This window comes from Ochotona curzoniae, unplaced genomic scaffold (assembly GCF_017591425.1).
Source record: "Ochotona curzoniae isolate NIBS_2020 unplaced genomic scaffold, NIBS_Ocur_1.0 contig_2071, whole genome shotgun sequence".
In the NCBI taxonomy this organism is placed as follows: domain Eukaryota; kingdom Metazoa; phylum Chordata; class Mammalia; order Lagomorpha; family Ochotonidae; genus Ochotona; species Ochotona curzoniae.
Genome location: NW_024465314.1, coordinates 266471 through 283627, shown reverse-complemented (window position 1 = coordinate 283627; position 17157 = coordinate 266471). Strand labels below are relative to the sequence as shown.

Below are 17157 nucleotides of genomic sequence, written 5' to 3'. Positions count from 1 at the left end.
GTCTGGGTACAGGATGGCACTCCCCAACCCTGACTATTCTTTCTCATTTAAGAAGAGTCACTGACCATCAGGGGAGTGTGAGGGATGTTGACAAGTGCCCATGGATCTTTATGGGCTTGGCCCATGTGTTCCCTGTTCTCAGTCCTGTGTCTGTGCCTACAGATGTGTTCCAGGTGATTGGCCCCACTGACCCCATAGTGGCGGTGTTGGGTGGTGATGCCATTCTGCCCTGCTCCCTGTTGCCACCCATGAATGCAGAAGACATGGAGCTGCGGTGGGTCCGTTCCACATTCACAAAAGCAGTGCTCGTCTATCAGAATGGCCAGGAGCTGGACGAGGAGCAGCTGCCCCAGTATGCAGGGCGGACCTCACTGGTCAGGGATTTCCTCTCTCAGGGTGAGGCTGCTGTGCACATCCAGAACATACAGGTTTCAGACAATGGCAAGTATGCCTGCTACTTCAAGCAAGGAGGACAATATGAAGAGGCCATTTTAGACCTTCAGGTGGCAGGTTGGTAACTTGATTTGTAATCTTGAAACATTGGAGATACTGGATTTGGGAGGAAACCCATGAAATTCAGCATCTCATTTCACATACGAGGGAAAGGCAGTTCATTCATTCGTTCATACACTTATTCAGTATAAACTTTCCACGAGAAGAACGTAGATTTTGTATGCCATGCTTTGGATTCCAGGGACCCTGTGGAGTTTATGATCCAGAGGCTGAAAGAAAAAGGGAAAATAAGTGAATAGTTTGATGTTGTCAGAATGTGTTAGGTGCTAAACATAACAAAAAAGAGCAACATGTGGAGGGAATCTGGCAGTGGGCAGTGGAGCCAGGGCAGTCTGTGGGTTCAGATGAGGCCTCAGTGTTGATCTCAGCATGACTCAAAGGAAGCTGCTATCTCCCTAATTGGATATTTGGGTGAGGGGGGCAGAATCAGCTTCAAAGTAGGGAGGCATTCAGTATGAAACCTTTGGTACAGGAGATGTCTGGCATGTTCTGGGCATACTGGGAGGCCATTGTGTTGTGTGAGTAGCAGTAATAATGGGGGATGGCAATGTGACTGTGCAGTGACAATATTGCAACAAGGAGCTAGATACTCCTGGAGTAACGGTGTCCACTGACCAGGAAAAGATCATTTGTCATAGGCACTTGTGCTCTTGTGCTGACACATGAGTACTGCAGTGAAAATCCTGGGATCCTCTATGGATTGAAAGTGACAAGTCAGAGGAATGTATCTCACTATGTCCACAGACATCCACAGTGATTCAAAGAGTCCTTGTGTCAGTGTGTGTGGGTCCTGTGGAGCAAATTGTGGTGTCTGAGCAGGAGGCAGAGGGAAGGGGTTTTGAGTGTGAGGCAGATGTCAGATGGCTGCAGTTGTGTGTGCTGTGCTGGGAGTGTGGATGAAGAATAGAGAAATTTGAACCGTTTAGTGGTTGGAAGACTCCATTTGGTGGCTGTGAGGATGTGGAATGGAAAGTGAGTGAGGGGCCATGGAGGGCAGTCTGGGGTGGAGAGGACCAGTGTGTGACCTCAGGCAGCAGCATGGGTTGGGAGAGCAGGGTCAGCCATGGGGGATTTTTAGTAGTCTGACCTAATTCATGAGTTCATTGCAGACAGAGAGTTCAGAGGGGGAGGTGGGGACTGCAGGGACTGTCAGGGTTTGCCCTGGCTGCTTGTTCTTAGTGGTGGGAATGTTGGCCATTATGTGTCAAGGAAGCTTCCTATGATAATACTGTGTAAGGAACAGACAGGAAAATTCAGTGGCATATTGCAGAATTCAATATAGGCACCGAGGGATTTAAGCAACCTGAGTTGGGCTTGGCTAAAATCATTTGTGTAACTCACACATTTTTGGCCTTGTTGTGGGAGTGATACCAAAACCATGATTGTTTCCAAGAAATCCTGCCAGCAGAGGTACTAGAGGAAGACAACACTTTGCTGAGAATCAAACCTGAACACATTGCACAGTACAGGAACTCCATCAATCCTTGTGAAGATTTCTTTTTTTTTTGTGTGTGTGTGTAGACAAGCAGGTACAATATGCATTTGAAACCCTTAATATAGGTTTTATTTGTCTTACTCTGGCTGGTTCTTTGTTTGACACAATGAACCCAAGGAGGGAAGAAGCAGATATCTTTACGGAATAGAGAGACCCTGGAGTGTACCAGCCATCATGCTGAGGGCCAACTCTGTTTAGTGTCTTGTGACCTTGGTCTTCTTGTCTGCCTCATTTGGGCCTGGAGGGCGCTGGGCTGTATTCTGGCTGAGTTCATGGTCAGCTAGCTCTCTGTGATTTCATAAGGACCAGTGACCTTCTCTGAGTATGTGTACTTGATGTGTGGTGGCGTGGACTTCTGCATGGTCCAGCATGGAACCAACGGACAGCCATTGTGCGGATGCTCAGCTGCCTCTCCCTCTATACCAGGTCTCTCTGGCCCTTTACCTCCTGTAGGTGAATGTGCTGGGTCCTTGGTACATGGCTTGCAGAGATATCCTAGCACTAAAGCTCAATGAAAACCTGCAGTGCCATCAAAATTGTGACAGATAAAATGATTGTAGCCACTAATGTGGCCGCAGGATGCTGGGCCCTTGGTGGTTCTCATTAGGCTACCTTGCTTCTGTTTCTGAAGCAATGGGGCCTATTGCTTGGGTCCAGAGCAGTCAGAAGTATCGATTGTTGAATCAATGGCTTAGAATGTTCCCATCAGGAGGAAGCTTATTGAATACAGGTGGAACTCGAACCCAGCACTTAGATTTGGATGTGGCCATCCCCAGCATTACTTTACCTGCTGCAACAACCTCATACACAGTTTTAGAAACAAACCACAATTAATCCACCAATAACAAGACTTGAAGCACTAAATTTCACATGTAACTCACTTGAAATTTACCTGGTAATTGTAATGGCTAATTGCTTTTATCTGGAGAAGATCTTAACTTCTTCCATTCTATACTAGAAGGTGGTTTTTCAACTTAATGAGGCCCTGATGCTTGCACAGAAAGGGGAAGAGGGAAGCTGAATCCTTTGATGGTGTCATTTCAGCATGCTGTCTCCTGGGCAGTGAAAGACATTCCTGGGTCATTTAGCCATCAAAAGGCCTGTCTAGTTTGTAAAAAGATACCTTCATATTCCATGCAAGGAGAGGTGCTTACAGTTCCCAGTGATCTAACTTGAACAGTTCCAGAAAAGAAAATAGGGAATTTCTTATCTTATTTACAACAGGGAGACTGAAATCTTACTCTAAGTGCTGTTTGTCCTTTCCATCAGCTGAAGAGGTCACAGGGTGACCATGGGCTCTGTGTGCTCACATTTCTGTTGGTCAGATGACTGTTGGCTCTCCTAGGGCATCCTCAACCAGAGCGTCTGGGTGACCAGTGACATCCCAACAATCTTGTCCTCCAGGGCCTCTGCCAGGGATGTCGTTCTTGTGGAAATGGCTGAGAGTAAACCAATAACACAAGAACATTCCCAGCCTCTGCTTAAGCTATATTATCTAGTTTTTTATTGGCCAAAATGAGTGACATGATGAATATCTGAGCGTTAATGAATTACAAAGCACATGGCAAAGCACTAGCTTAGCATAAAGAAGGATAAGCTTTAAGTGGTGCTTTATAATTAGTTCATCCCCAAACTGTCAAAATTGTGAATTCAGTGCTCAACGTTTGAGTTTCAAATGTTTGTAAGGCAATCTGGTTGAGATAACACACAGATGCATGGATATAAGGAAGGGAGCTGGGGAGTGGGGACAGCCTGACTTGACTGGAGTTAATTGGTGATTTCCAAGAGGCAGTGTGTGTAGAAGCAAATGCCTAGGTGAGTGTCAGGTGAGAAGAGTATAGAATCAGGGAGAATCCTGGGACCCAATACCTTCATTATTAAGATCCTGAGTCATAAATGCCCCCTCAGCCTGTCCCTCCCATGATCCCAGGGCTCTTGGCCTCCTTCAGGGCATGCCCTTCTGATGGAGTCCAAGAATGCATGGCTCTCTGTGAATGTGGGCAACACTAGAACCTTGCTGAAACTGTGGGTTCCCTACGGTTCCCCAAGACCTCCACAGCTCCCCTCTTACAGGCCTAGGCTCTGCCCCACAAGTGCATATTGAAGGGCCAGAGAAGGATGGAGTCCGTGTGGTGTGCAAGGCCTCAGGGTGGTTCCCGAAGCCCCAGGTGCAGTGGAGAGATGTCCGTGGGGAGAGGTTTCTGGAGTTCTCTGAGACCCACACCAAAGATGCAGCAGGGCTGTTCAGCGTGGAGGCTGCTCTGGTGGTGAAAGACAGCTCTGCAGGGGACGTGACCTGCTGCATCCTCAATCCCATCCTGGGCCAGGAGAAGGTCATGGCCATTCCCATCCCAGGTCAGTGCTGTCTGTTCTTTAGAGCAGGGTTGGAGAGGGTGGTGTCCCTGGGTGTGCTGGTTGGGCTTGGGTCCTCCCCTGACTTGCTCTTCCACTGGGCACAGAGCCCTTCTTTCCTCAGGCCTTTTCCTGGAAGGCAGCTTTCGCTGTGAGCCTGACTGTGCTGGGGCTGCTACTTGTTGGAGCTGGCTGGGTCACCAAGAGAGAACATTCTGCAAAGGTGCAGGAGAGGCAGAGACAGAAGGGTCTGTGCCGGGCTAAGGAGGAGGAGCAGCACGCGAAGGAGGAGGCGCTGAAATCCAGAGGTAGGGAGGAAGGTTTCAGAAGGGCAGGGGCAGCACTTGGTGCATAGAGGGGACAGCCTGACATGACTGGAGTCCATGGGTGCAGCTCTCGGAGGACATCCAGGACCCCAGCCCAGAGCAGGTGGTTGTGGAGACTCAGAGCAGAGCGGGGCGTGTGGAGGTGTGGTGGGTCTGGAGTGAGAGCTGTGTATAGCACAGAGCAGAGGGCTTTTGTGTGGGGTCTTAAGCACACGGTCTCTGCTCTTCCTGGTGTGGCGTTCATGGCATTTCCACTCTCTTTCAGATGAGCTCCAGGCAGAACTCGGTAAGCTCTGCTCTCTCTCCTGAGCTCTGTGTTTGCTGGAGAGAATCCTGTGGCTGTCAGCTCACCTGTTCCCTGTGTGCTGCTTTTCAGATCGGAGGAAGGCAGCATTCCGGGCTGGTGAGTGACTCTGCAGATGTTCTGTGGTTTCCTGTCCCAGGCCTGGCCAGCTGTCCCCTCTCCTTGTTTCTGTCCTGGCACAGAGATATGGACCCCTTCCTTGGGGGCAGTAGCAGTAGTGGTGGGTGGCTAATCCTGGATCAGTGTGTTTTTCTATCTGTTCAGCTGTTTCCCATCTCTCTTTAAGCCCAGGGTGCAAACCTAGGCCAAAGATTTCGTCCTGCCACCAGGGTTTTATTTCAACTCTGTCCTTTCCCTCATATGAGTATTGTTATTGTCTTGTCCTGCAACGCACCAAGCTTGGGTCTGCATCAGGAAGCCAAGAACAGATGTTCTAGGTTTCGTGGGAGGTGGGATATGAGTAAATGGCACACTGGGCTTGGGAGTGTGACCTGCTTCCTTCTCAATGTAACACCAGGGGAAGGCAGTTTGTCCTGTTCTGCACAGGTACAGGTGTGAATGGATGGGCAGAGGACAGGGCTGCTGACCAGGTGCAGCGAGTGTTTGGAGGAAATGATTCTTTGTTAAAAGTAGTGGTGCTTTCCTCTTTCTCTTTCTCCATGGTCATGTTTATAAGTATGTTTAAGATTTATTCCATATTTTGAAAGCTATAATGGGCGGTGTGAAATTCACAGAGACTGGGCCCGGCGTGGTGGCGCAAGTGGTTAAAGGTCCTCGCCTTGCACGCCCGGGATCCCATATGGGTGCCGGTTCTAATCCCGGCAGCCCCGCTTCCCATCCAGCTCCCTGCCTGTGGCCTGGGAGGGCACTCGAGGACGGCCCAAGGCTTTGGGACCCTGCACCCGCGTGGGAGACCCGGAAGAGGCTCCTGGCTTCGGATCGGCATAGCTTCGGCCCGTTGTGCTCACTTGGGGAGTGAATCATCGGACAGAAGATCTTCCTCTCTCTTTCTCCTCTTTGTATATCCGCCTTTCCAATAGAAAAAAAAAAAAAAAGAAATTCACAGAGACAGGTCTTCCAGCTGCTAGTTCATTTCCTAGTTCTGGTTGATGCTAAAGCCAGGGACCAGGAGCTTCTTCTTGGTCTCCAATGTGGTTGCAGGTCCCAGGCACTTTGGCCTTTCTTTTCTGCCTTCCAAGTTGGAGTAGCAGGGATCTGGATCAGAAGTGGTTCTGCTGAGATTTGAATTTGCACCCATATTGGAATGCCGTGCTGTAGGTGATGGCTTAACCTGATATACCACACTGGAAGCACACTTTCTCTTTTTGTGTTTTAATTTTTTCAATTTTTACTTTCTGGAAATGATACGTAATAACTAATTGTCGAACATATAGAGTCAATAGTAATTTTCACTAAATATCTGGTCATGTACTGCTTTATCTCACAAGCAACACAGAGGGACATATAATACAGGAGTCTCTGTGTCCTGAGGCTCAGGCAGCAATTTTGTAGTAAAAGTCACACAGCAGTGGGTCAGAGCAGGCTCCCTGATCTGTGGCCCAGGAACTTCCCACAGTCCTCTGCTGGATGTCTTAACCTACAGGAGGCCACTCCTCTGCAGCCCCCCTCCTCCTGCTGTCTCTCCCCTCAGCACAGAGGGCAGGTGGGGGCTGAGCAGGTGGTGGCTGTGGTCTCACAGATGTATTTCCTTTCAGGCTGGAGGAAGGCGCAGCTGTATGCTGGTAAGTGAGCTGATGGTTCCTCTGCCTCCCCTCCCTCTGCCCTTCCCTGCCCCTCCTCTGTGTGTGGATTTCCCCAGCATGGGAGGGGCATCCCTGTCACGCCCACGCTCCTATCGACCCGCAATAAGAGGCAGACGCGAGTGAAGTCTTCCGCGGTAGTCTTTATTGTGCACACCAAGATGATGAAGAGGAAGGCCCCGACCCACCTTTTGCTCTCACTATTATAGAAGGCAGCTCCGCCCTACCGGCTGTTCATAGGCCAGCCTTCTGATGATGTATTGATCATGCCTCTGGAGAGACTTGTGGATAGGGCAAGGGCTTAGTCCACGCGCCGATCACGGGCCTGCCCATGCGCTGTATTACTGCGCTTGCGCAGGCGTCTGCGCAATTCAGCCAGAGGTGCGTGACTAACGTCACCACTGCTGACGTGCTCTCTTCCACCAGGCGCCATCTTAAGGCCTCGCTGGACTTGAGCCAAAGGCAGGTCAAGTACAGGTCAAGTACAAGGCTCACAGCGGCTCACCACATCTCCCCCTTTCTTCTTTATAAGAGACGCCTGTCTTAGGTTGTGACAGGACAACTCCGAAGCCCGTCCGGAAGGATCATTGTTGCGCACCAATGACCTCCTGTCTTAGGCCGGATGATTGTCTGTCCCCTTACCCGTCATTGGCTGTCAATTATAAAGGCATAAGCATTGGTTTAACCAGCTGGCCGCCCTACTGTGTGCAATGGGAGAGACCCCGACAGTGTGCAAGGGCCGGCCTCGAAGGAGACATAATACACCCACTTAACTCGGTGCAATGCCGCAAGGGCTCGAGGTGCTAAAGCTGAGTGCTAGTCTTCCTTCGAAAGCATGGTCAACCATGCCATAGGAGACGCGCCCTCTTGTAAGGCTAATAGTGCCTGGTGGATGATGACTCGATCTCGCGCAGCCCTCTTTCTCATACACCAAGGCAAAAAGGGGCTAGAGCTAATCCTCCACACAACAGTGAGAGCAAAACCCCCACTCCCGCCCATTCCTTCACAGAGGCTGCGATGGTCTTGATCCAATCTGTCATGGAGGCCGCTATGGAAGGGTCAATTCTAGTGGAATTGATCTGGACAATCGCAATCCTCAGATCTTGTTGAAGTTCATCAAACTCTTTGGTCCAATTTCCTAAAAGATAACTAGACAGTTGTCTGGACAAATTAGCAGCATGTGAGCCATTAACAAAAGGAACCGATGTCACACATAGGCCAGGAAGACGCCATTGACAGCCTAATTGTGCTACTTCCCACAGGGTGTCGACCTGGTCTTGAACCAGATCGACTCTGATTCAAGACCATCAGGCCCCCTTTTAGGTGGCTATTAATGTGGGCCTGATTTTGTAAGGCTTGGGCTGTAGCAGCAGAAATGTTATTTAAGGCAGTGGCCGTCTGTACAGTGGTGGAAAGGGCCACGGCCGCCGTGGCGGAGGCTGCAAGAGCTACGGTAATAGCGGCTATCAGAGCAGCCGTTATCCCAAAATCCCTCTTCTGGCGATATAGGGTCAGAGCAGTGGGGGTGTCCACGGGCCAGGGAAGCCATCTCGGGATGTGCATCACAACAGCTCCATCCCAGCCATCAGTGGCATTCCAGCATTGTGCCAATTTGCACCATTTCTCAGAACAATTCAAAGATGACACTGGTTGGCCTGTAGATTTAAACAGCAGGAACAAAAACGGAGGAATCACACAAACTGGAGTGGAAACAAAACTCTCTGTCCTAAATTCTTTGGTAACATTTAACGAGGTCTCAAAAGGTTCCGTAAAATTCCAGGTAACATTGGCAAGCATTATCTTGCCTCCTCTCAACATTGAAAATGGTTGCAAATCTGTACAGGATCCATTAATTCCACAAAGAAGCCACTGATGCCAGGGATTCACAAAAATAGATTGTACTGGATTTTGATATGTATAATTAAGGCCACTATAGGAGTTATTGCGCCAGGTACCCATAGCAGGAGAAAAGGTATATTGGCCTCGTCTGGCCCACATAACCATGGGGGACTGACAGGAGGTCCATGGTTTCAAAAGTTTTGATGAATAGGGCGTGGAACAACGGGGCATCCATTTTGGCTGTGATGGAATCGTCAGATTTCTATTAAGATGGCGGAGTGGCATAGCCCCGAAAATTATGGTGGCATTGGCAAAAGGAGCGGCCTCAGTAGATGGCGACTGTGTGGACAACAAAGTTTGCCTAAGCCATTGATCTAGCTTCTGTGTCCAGGTTAGCTCTGGCTGATCTACCCACGCAGCTGCCTGTGGAGAAAAAGTAACACAAGAATAATCCTCGCTGGCAGAGCCACTCCAAAACTGAAAACATAGGGAGCCACTCAGATCCAAATTATAGCTTGTAACATTGGCCTCTTCCATATCCATAGGCAAATATGGCAAGTCAAGGGTCTCATTTGTGGTAAAAAAGCGAGGAAACACAGCCGCTGTATGGGTGACCGGCAGGGGCCGTGGAAAGGCAGTTAGAATGCCCCAACGATGCTCAGTCATGGCTAAGCTGGATAGAAGCAGCACCCCAACTAGCACTAACAGGGTATTACCCCGAAAGGGAGTCACGATTCTCATTCTCAGCGGCGTCCTCTTCGTCCTCTTGCGAAGGCGCTGCTTCAATCGGGCCTGGACAGCTGCGGGTCAATCGTGACGGAACCCAAATCGGGACTGGAGCATCCTGTGGAAACACACAAATAGCTCCTCGAGCTTGTCTTATTACCGGGTCTGGACCTTTCCATTTAGTTTCTAATACATCCTTCCATTTGACCCATGACTGTTCTTTAGTAGAAGGAAGGGAATGCCGATCGGCGGCGCTCAGGCCTTTCTCATCTAGTTGTAAAAAATTAATGGTAAAAAGGGCCAGGGCCAAAGTGGCCCGAGGGCTATGGCTAGTGAGGCCAAATGAGTCCCAGGCGGTTCTCTGTTTTTGTATGTATTCTTTAATGGTGCGATGAGCGCGTTCAATTATTCCTTGTCCTTGTGGGTTATATGGGATACCAGTAATTAATTTCACACCCATCTGTTTGCAAAAGGCATGAAATTTCACCGAGGTATAGGCAGGGCCATTATCAGTTTTGAGACATTCAGGTTTACCCCACGCGGCCCATGCTTCTAGGCAATGTTGGATTACATGAACAGCCTTTTCCCCAGTTAGTACTGATGCAAAAAGTATGCCTGAAAAGGAATCAACAGATACATGTACAAATTGATTTTTCCCAAAGGAGGGGACGTGTGTCACGTCCATCTGCCATAGTTGATTAGGCCTCAATCCTCTGGGGTTAACCCCTTCATGCGGAACAGGCCTAAATTCGCAGCAGGCAGGACAATCAAGAACAATCTGGCGTGCCTCTTTTCTAGTAATCCCAAATCGAAGTCTAAGGGTCTGGGCTGAAACATGAAACTGTGAATGGAATTGGCGGGCCTTCTCCTCTGAGGAAGGTGGAGACACAAGCATCATCAGAACCTGAGTCCTGGTGGCGGCGTCTGCAAGAGCATTTCCTCTAGTTAGTGGTCCCGGTAAACCTGAATGGGCTCGAATATGGGTTATATAAAAGGGGTGGTTTCTATGCCAAATGGCCTGTTGAATTTGTTTAAAAAGATCTGCCACCGGGCCGGACTCTGAAATAAAGCCAGCGGCCTCTAAAACATTCACCGCATTCACCACATATAGGGAATCAGAAACAATATTCAAGGGCTCTGAAAAGGTTTGTAAGGCAAAAAGCACCATATGACATTCCACTCTCTGAGGAGAGACTGTTGAAAAGGACTTGGTTATTATCCTCTCTTCAGCAACCAGGGCTCCAGCTCCTGTCGAGGAGCCGTCAGTGAAAACTGTCAAAGCACCAGTAAGAGGATGAGAGCTGGTTTTCTCTGGAAAAACCACAGGATGTCGCTGTAAAAATTGTAATAATGGGTGTTTTGGAAGATGATTATCAAAAACTCCTTGATAGGTAAACATTAAGATGGACCACTCATTGCTGCATCCACTCAAAACTTGTAATTGCTGGACAGTATAGGGGACTATTATGCGGTCTGGATAGCGCCCAAAATGACACAAAGCTAATTTTAACCCCTTAAGTACTATGGACGCGACCGCAGATGGATACCATTGAATAGACTTAATCTGAGAAATCTGAGAATGAATCCAAAGCAATGGGCCTTGTTGCCATAACACAGCAGTGGGGAAAATCTCTGTAGCTAACACACATAGTTCAAAAGGCTGATCTTGATCTAGGCGAACTAATTGAGCCTTCTCTATGGCCTCTTGAACTTTCACTAAGACCTGTTGTGCCTCAGGTGTGAGTGTTCGTCGGGAGGCAAGATCAGAATCGCCTTCAAGTAGGGCGAACAGGGGCTTTAACTCCTGAGAAGAGATCTTGAGGAAGGGTCGTAACCAATTAATATCCCCCGCTAATTTTTGAAAATCATTCAGTGTTCGCAAATGAGACATTTTAAGACTTATCTTTTGAGGCCTAACATATGTTTCTGTGATTAAAGATCCTAAAAAGGCTTTTACCTGCTGCATTTGAACCTTCTCGGCTGAAACTATAAGGCCATAATTCTGTAGAGCCCGCTTCAAATCAACATAAATCTGTAATAACTGGTCTTGTTTTTGGGCACAAATTAGAATATCGTCCATATAATGGACAATACGAGCTGTTGGAAACCGGTCTCGTACCGGCTGTAACACTTGGGCAACATAAAGCTGACACATGGTGGGGCTATTAGCCATTCCCTGAGGCAATACTTTCCATTGATAACGCTTATCCGGCTCTTCATGATTAACAGAGGGAATAGTAAAAGCAAACCTCTCCCTATCTTGTAATGCTAATGGTATAGAAAAAAAGCAATCCTTTAAATCAATCACTAATAACGGCCAGTGTTTAGGGAGGGATGACAAAACTGGGAGGCCCCTTTGAACGGGACCAAAACATTGCATCTGTGCATTTACAGCTCTTAAATCATGCAAAAGACGCCACTTTCCTGATTTCTTTTTAATAACAAAAATAGGAGTATTCCAAGGAGAAACAGAGGGCTCTAAATGTCCCAAATGTAATTGTTCCTGAACTAATTGTTGAGCAGCTTGGCATTTCTCAGAGGATAGCGGCCATTGGGGAACCCAAACCGGTTCGGCTGTTTTCCAAGGTAGGGGCAGCTGCATACCAATGGCTGCTATTAAAAACCCAGGGGGGTGCTGAAGGCGCCGGAGTTGCGGGTGCCTCTTGGCTCCGCCCATTGCGGGAGGAGGGGCCACAACGTCCCTCCTGGCCCTCGCGTTCCCTGGAGTCTTTCTCACCTCTCCTTTTTCTATTATAATCTTTTCTTGATCTACGCTCTTCCTCTGAGTCTAAAGATTCTGTATCTGAGGAAGAGGGAGCTACTTTTAACTTCTCTAACTCCGATATCGGGTAAAGGGAAGATTTTTTCTCTTGACTATGGCCATTTTTATTGTTTTTCTCATTTTTCTTGACTCCCTTTTCTTGTTTAAGCTTGGTACCAACTCTCTCCTCCCGCTCTGTTTCTGAGAGGCTATCTTGGGCTAATTGAAGGCAATCTCGACCCTGAGTCACAGCTTCTTTGCACCGGTCGTCTTCTAAACATGCACGAATCAATCTCCATAGTGGCATAACTCCCGGACTCAAACGGTCACGCTCCTTAGCTCTCTGTAAATCTTTACCGAGTTTCTCCCAGGACCGCGGAGTCAATGATCCGGAAACCACATACCAGGGCGCATGACGGTCTACTTCTTTGATAAAGCCTTCCAGTGTGCGCTCATTAATCTTTAAGTTGCGCGCCTTCAAAACTGCCTGTAAAGGCTTAATCAAGGAAGTCTGCGCACCCATGTCTCAGGGTTAAATTCCTCAAGCCCAGTAACGCCTCCCTCTCAGAGCTCCTTACCTATTTATGGCCGCGGTTCTGACTTCTCCCCGTATGGCACGGGGGGCCTTCCTCTAGGTCCCGAAATTTCCCGGGTTTCGGCACCAGTTGTCACGCCCACGCTCCTATCGACCCGCAATAAGAGGCAGACGCGAGTGAAGTCTTCCGCGGTAGTCTTTATTGTGCACACCAAGATGATGAAGAGGAAGGCCCCGACCCACCTTTTGCTCTCACTATTATAGAAGGCAGCTCCGCCCTACCGGCTGTTCATAGGCCAGCCTTCTGATGATGTATTGATCATGCCTCTGGAGAGACTTGTGGATAGGGCAAGGGCTTAGTCCACGCGCCGATCACGGGCCTGCCCATGCGCTGTATTACTGCGCTTGCGCAGGCGTCTGCGCAATTCAGCCAGAGGTGCGTGACTAACGTCACCACTGCTGACGTGCTCTCTTCCACCAGGCGCCATCTTAAGGCCTCGCTGGACTTGAGCCAAAGGCAGGTCAAGTACAGGTCAAGTACAAGGCTCACAGCGGCTCACCACACATCCCTGCTTTCCCTGTCCATGTTGTGGCCCCCAAGCAGGGACTCCTCCTCAGGAGCACAGCTCTGCTTTCATTCTGGGCTCTCCCTCTACTGAAGGTCTAATATTTCTGTTTGAGTTTGTATTGATGTTTCTATTTCTTATGTAATGCATTCTTTGAATTCCTTAGTCTCCTTTGTGTACTTGTATATGTTTTTAATGAAGTGTAGAATAATTTAAGAAAATTGCATATCTCCCGTTCCTCAATGCCACGTTGGTTAGATCTGAGGATGACATAGATTTTTTGGTTTTTTATTTTCTGGGGTAGGAACTAGAAATCTTATTCTTTGTGCCTGTATCTGTTGTTTTGCTCTTGGTCATGACAATCTGATTAACAGATTCTTTCCTTTGGGACCATTAAAAATTTATTTTTATGTATTTTTAAAAACTAATTAATTAATTTTATGACACCGTTCCATAGACTTTGGTATTTCCCCTCTTGCAGCTCACTTTAAAAAAAAAAGATTTATTTATTTTTAATTGCAAAGTCAAATATACAGAGAGGAGGAGAAATAGCGAGCAATATCTGTCTGTTGATTCACTCCTCTAATGACCGCAATGACCAGAACTTTGCTGATCCAAAGCCAGGGGCCTGTAACCTCCTCCAGGTCTCCCATGCAGGTACAGGGTCCTAGGGTTTTGGGGAGTCCTCAACTGCTTTCCCAGGCCACAAGCAGGGATTTAGATGGGAAGCAGGGCAGCCAGGATTAGAACCAGTGCCCATATGGGATCCCAACACACTCAAGGTTAGGACTTTAGCTGCTAAGCCAGGCCTGGATCTCACTTTTAAGATTTGTTGTATAGGTCAACTTTACTGGTCCTGCTCAGTTTTTTTTCTTTTTTTTTTTTTTTAAATGTATTCATTTTTATTACAAAGTCAGATATACAGAGAGGAGGAGAGACAGAGAGGAAGATCTTCCATCCGATGAGCCGCAACAGCCGGTGCTGCGCCGATCTGAAGCCTGAAACCAGGAATCTCTTCCAGGTCTCCCACGCTGGTGCAGGGTCCCAAAGCTTTGGGCCGTCCTCGACTGCTTTCCCAGGCTGCAAACAGGGAGCTGGATGGGAAGTGGAGCTGTCGGGATTAGAACCGGTGCCCATATCCTATCCTGGGGCGTTCAAGGCGAGGACTTTAGCTGCTAGGCCACACCGCTGGGCCCGTGCTCCATTTTTAATCACTCATACCACCCCTTCCAGTGAGTTTCAGTCCCAGGCTCTCATGGTGTGCTTCCTCCATTGTCTCTCTAGCCCTGGCTCCTGGCTCATCACTCCACCCATTGTGATCCCATGCTGTGGCTGCACCATTGCTTGCTCAGCCTGTTTTCTGCTCTTGGTTTCATCTGTACATGTGATTATGGAGACAACCCCTGTCCTGGATCACAGGGTTGTCAGTGTCGCCATTGCAGAGATTTTTTTTTTTTTTCTTTCTTCTTTTTGTTAGAATATGCAGGTGATTAGGTCTATGGGGCAAGCTGTAACCCATTTTAGATGGAACCCATGGCATGCTGAGTCAGTATTGTTTTCCCAGTGAGGCCAGTGTGATGCATTGAGGCAGAAGAGAGTTCTCTTCTGGCTTAGCACATGCACATTTCATTGTTGTCCCTCCACTTGCCACAGACTTGGCCTCAGAACACAAAATGGCACCTGATGTGTCATTGGTGGGAGTCTGAGCCATGAAATCCACCCTGTTCTTGCACCTGACTTCTTGGGCTCTGCTTCTCTGCTTCTGCTCACAGTCAGATAAAATATGTCAGATGGACAGATGGCTGTTTCCACCTCCTGAGTTCCTGGTGAAAATTTGCTATGAAAATTAAATGAAATGTATTATGATGTTTATTAGACACTACTTCACATTTTATGCTTTTAAAAGGTAAATCCTGATTCTATTTCAAGCTCCTTTTCTTTCTTCTCTTCCTCTTATTTTGGACAGTTGTGACAGTCATGGCATAGAACTTCCAATTAAGTTGATAACGAATGCAAGTGAAGCATTCATTTTTCTTCCAGAGATCACATGGCCCAGGCCCACATTACATGTGATTTTGTTCCAATCAGGCAAATTAACAAACATAAAAATCTGAATTTCTCTGAAAAAATGTATATGAGTGTTTGTACTATTTATAATCTTACCCATGGCCTGTCCATCAGAAAGATGAGTTTATAGATATACAGCATTCAGTGTCAGCCTCTATGTTATACCTAATCTGTGGTACCTTCATCATAAAGTGTTAGACGCAAGTTAGAAGTTTAACGTAAACAGTGTTCTGCAAATGAATGCAGGTTTTTGAAATTTTACATCTCCAACTTATTCCATGAATATCTGCTTTCAGTATGGTTTTGTGGCTAGGAAATTGTTAGCACCTGTTGTTAGTGAAATTTCTGTAATGGCATATCTGTTGAGGGCAGAGTCCAGTGTATCAATCCTGGATGTTGGATTTATATTTGTCCTTCACAGGATGCTGTGGCATGCCTTGTGTGTATGTACGTGTGTGTGTATGAAGCTGTTTATGAACTGAATGTATCCCAGCACGTTTCTCCTTCTCTCCCCACATCACTGTTTGAGAGGAGCAGGTGCTGAGCTGACATGTACAGTCTGTGCAGACGGTGATATAAATGTGTTTTCTCTTACAGATTGGCAGAAAGAATTGTTCCAGGCCTGTGAGTTCCTTCATGTTTTCCCTGGGTGCTCCTCCTGTGGTGCCCATGGCCCTGGCTTCTCCTTCACTTGTCTGTGGTGATGTAGATGCTGGCAGCATCAGCATTGGGGGGATGAAGAGTGTGTGGAAGAAAGCTTGGTCAGCTTCTTAGGTCTCTGGGACACATCTGACTCTCAGAGCACTGTGGTTCCTCCTCCTGGTTATGGGGCTGGGGATGGCTTGGCTGATTGAGAATTCTCTCTGCAGGGTCTGTCACTCTGGATCCAGCCTCTGCCACTACCAATCTTGCCGTTTCTCCTGAAAGGACCTCTGTGACCTGGAAGAACAAAAATTTTGGTGATTTGAAGTACTCCAGGGTATTTGGCCTTGAGAGTATCACATCAGGAAGATGTTACTGGGAGGTGGAGATCAAGGGTGACAGGAGAAGTCAGTGGGCTCTGGGGGTCTGTCAGATGAATGTGGAAAGGTCAGTTGATATTAGTAGACCACGACATAAGAAATTTTGGGTTGTTGGGCATAGACACTATGGATATTATTCCTATTCTAATGAAGAAAGTATTCTATCCGTTAGGCGGGAGCCCCACAGAGTTGGGATCTTCCTGGACTACAGTGAGGGTGATGTCTCCTTCTATAACATGACAGATGGATCCCACATATTCTCCTTCCCCCAAGCTTTGTTCTCTGGACCCCTCTACCCATACTTCAGGCTTAATTCTGGATATCTGACCCTGAGCATCTGCTCCCCAATGGGTGGGTCTGAGGGGCTCCCTGGGACCGTGGCTGATTCTCCTTCTTTGGAGGAGACTGTGAGGCCCCAAGGGGTGGGGCTCAGCATGCGTTCTGATGCTGAGGGTGCTCCCCCAGCGTCTGAGTCTCCATTACTTCCCTGCTCCCCATAGGTTCCTTCCTGCTCTGATTCCTCAGTGTGACACTCCTGGGGATTCAGGTTCCCTGTGACTAAAAGCACTCAAACGAGTCCCTGATGGTCCTGGGACTTTCTGCTCCTGTGGCTGTGAGGGTTGGTGTGTCAGACAGAGGAAGATGAACATTGACTCTTGTTTGACCTGGTTTAAATAGGCCATATTGTAATATGAAATAATTATTTTTGGTATGAAAATTATTTCACATATTTAATAGGTTTAAAATTCACTTTGCATAGGAAAGGAGCTAAGGTATGAAATTTTTTTTTTTAAGATTTACTTTTATTGCAAAGTCAGATATACAGAGGAAGAGAGACAGAGCGGAAGATCTTCCATCCGCTGATTCACTCCCCAAGTGACCACAATGCTT

General features: G+C 47.7%; 1 long non-coding RNA gene across 1 annotated transcript; it reads left to right on the top strand.

The window, feature by feature from the left end:
• The first annotated feature begins 452 nt into the window (after positions 1-452).
• Positions 453-16198, top strand: LOC121150177. The gene is made up of 4 exons (XR_005882941.1): positions 453-510; positions 6706-6732; positions 15842-15868; positions 16114-16198. It is a non-coding gene; the product is annotated as an uncharacterized LOC121150177 (long non-coding RNA).
• The last annotated feature ends 959 nt before the right edge of the window (positions 16199-17157 follow it).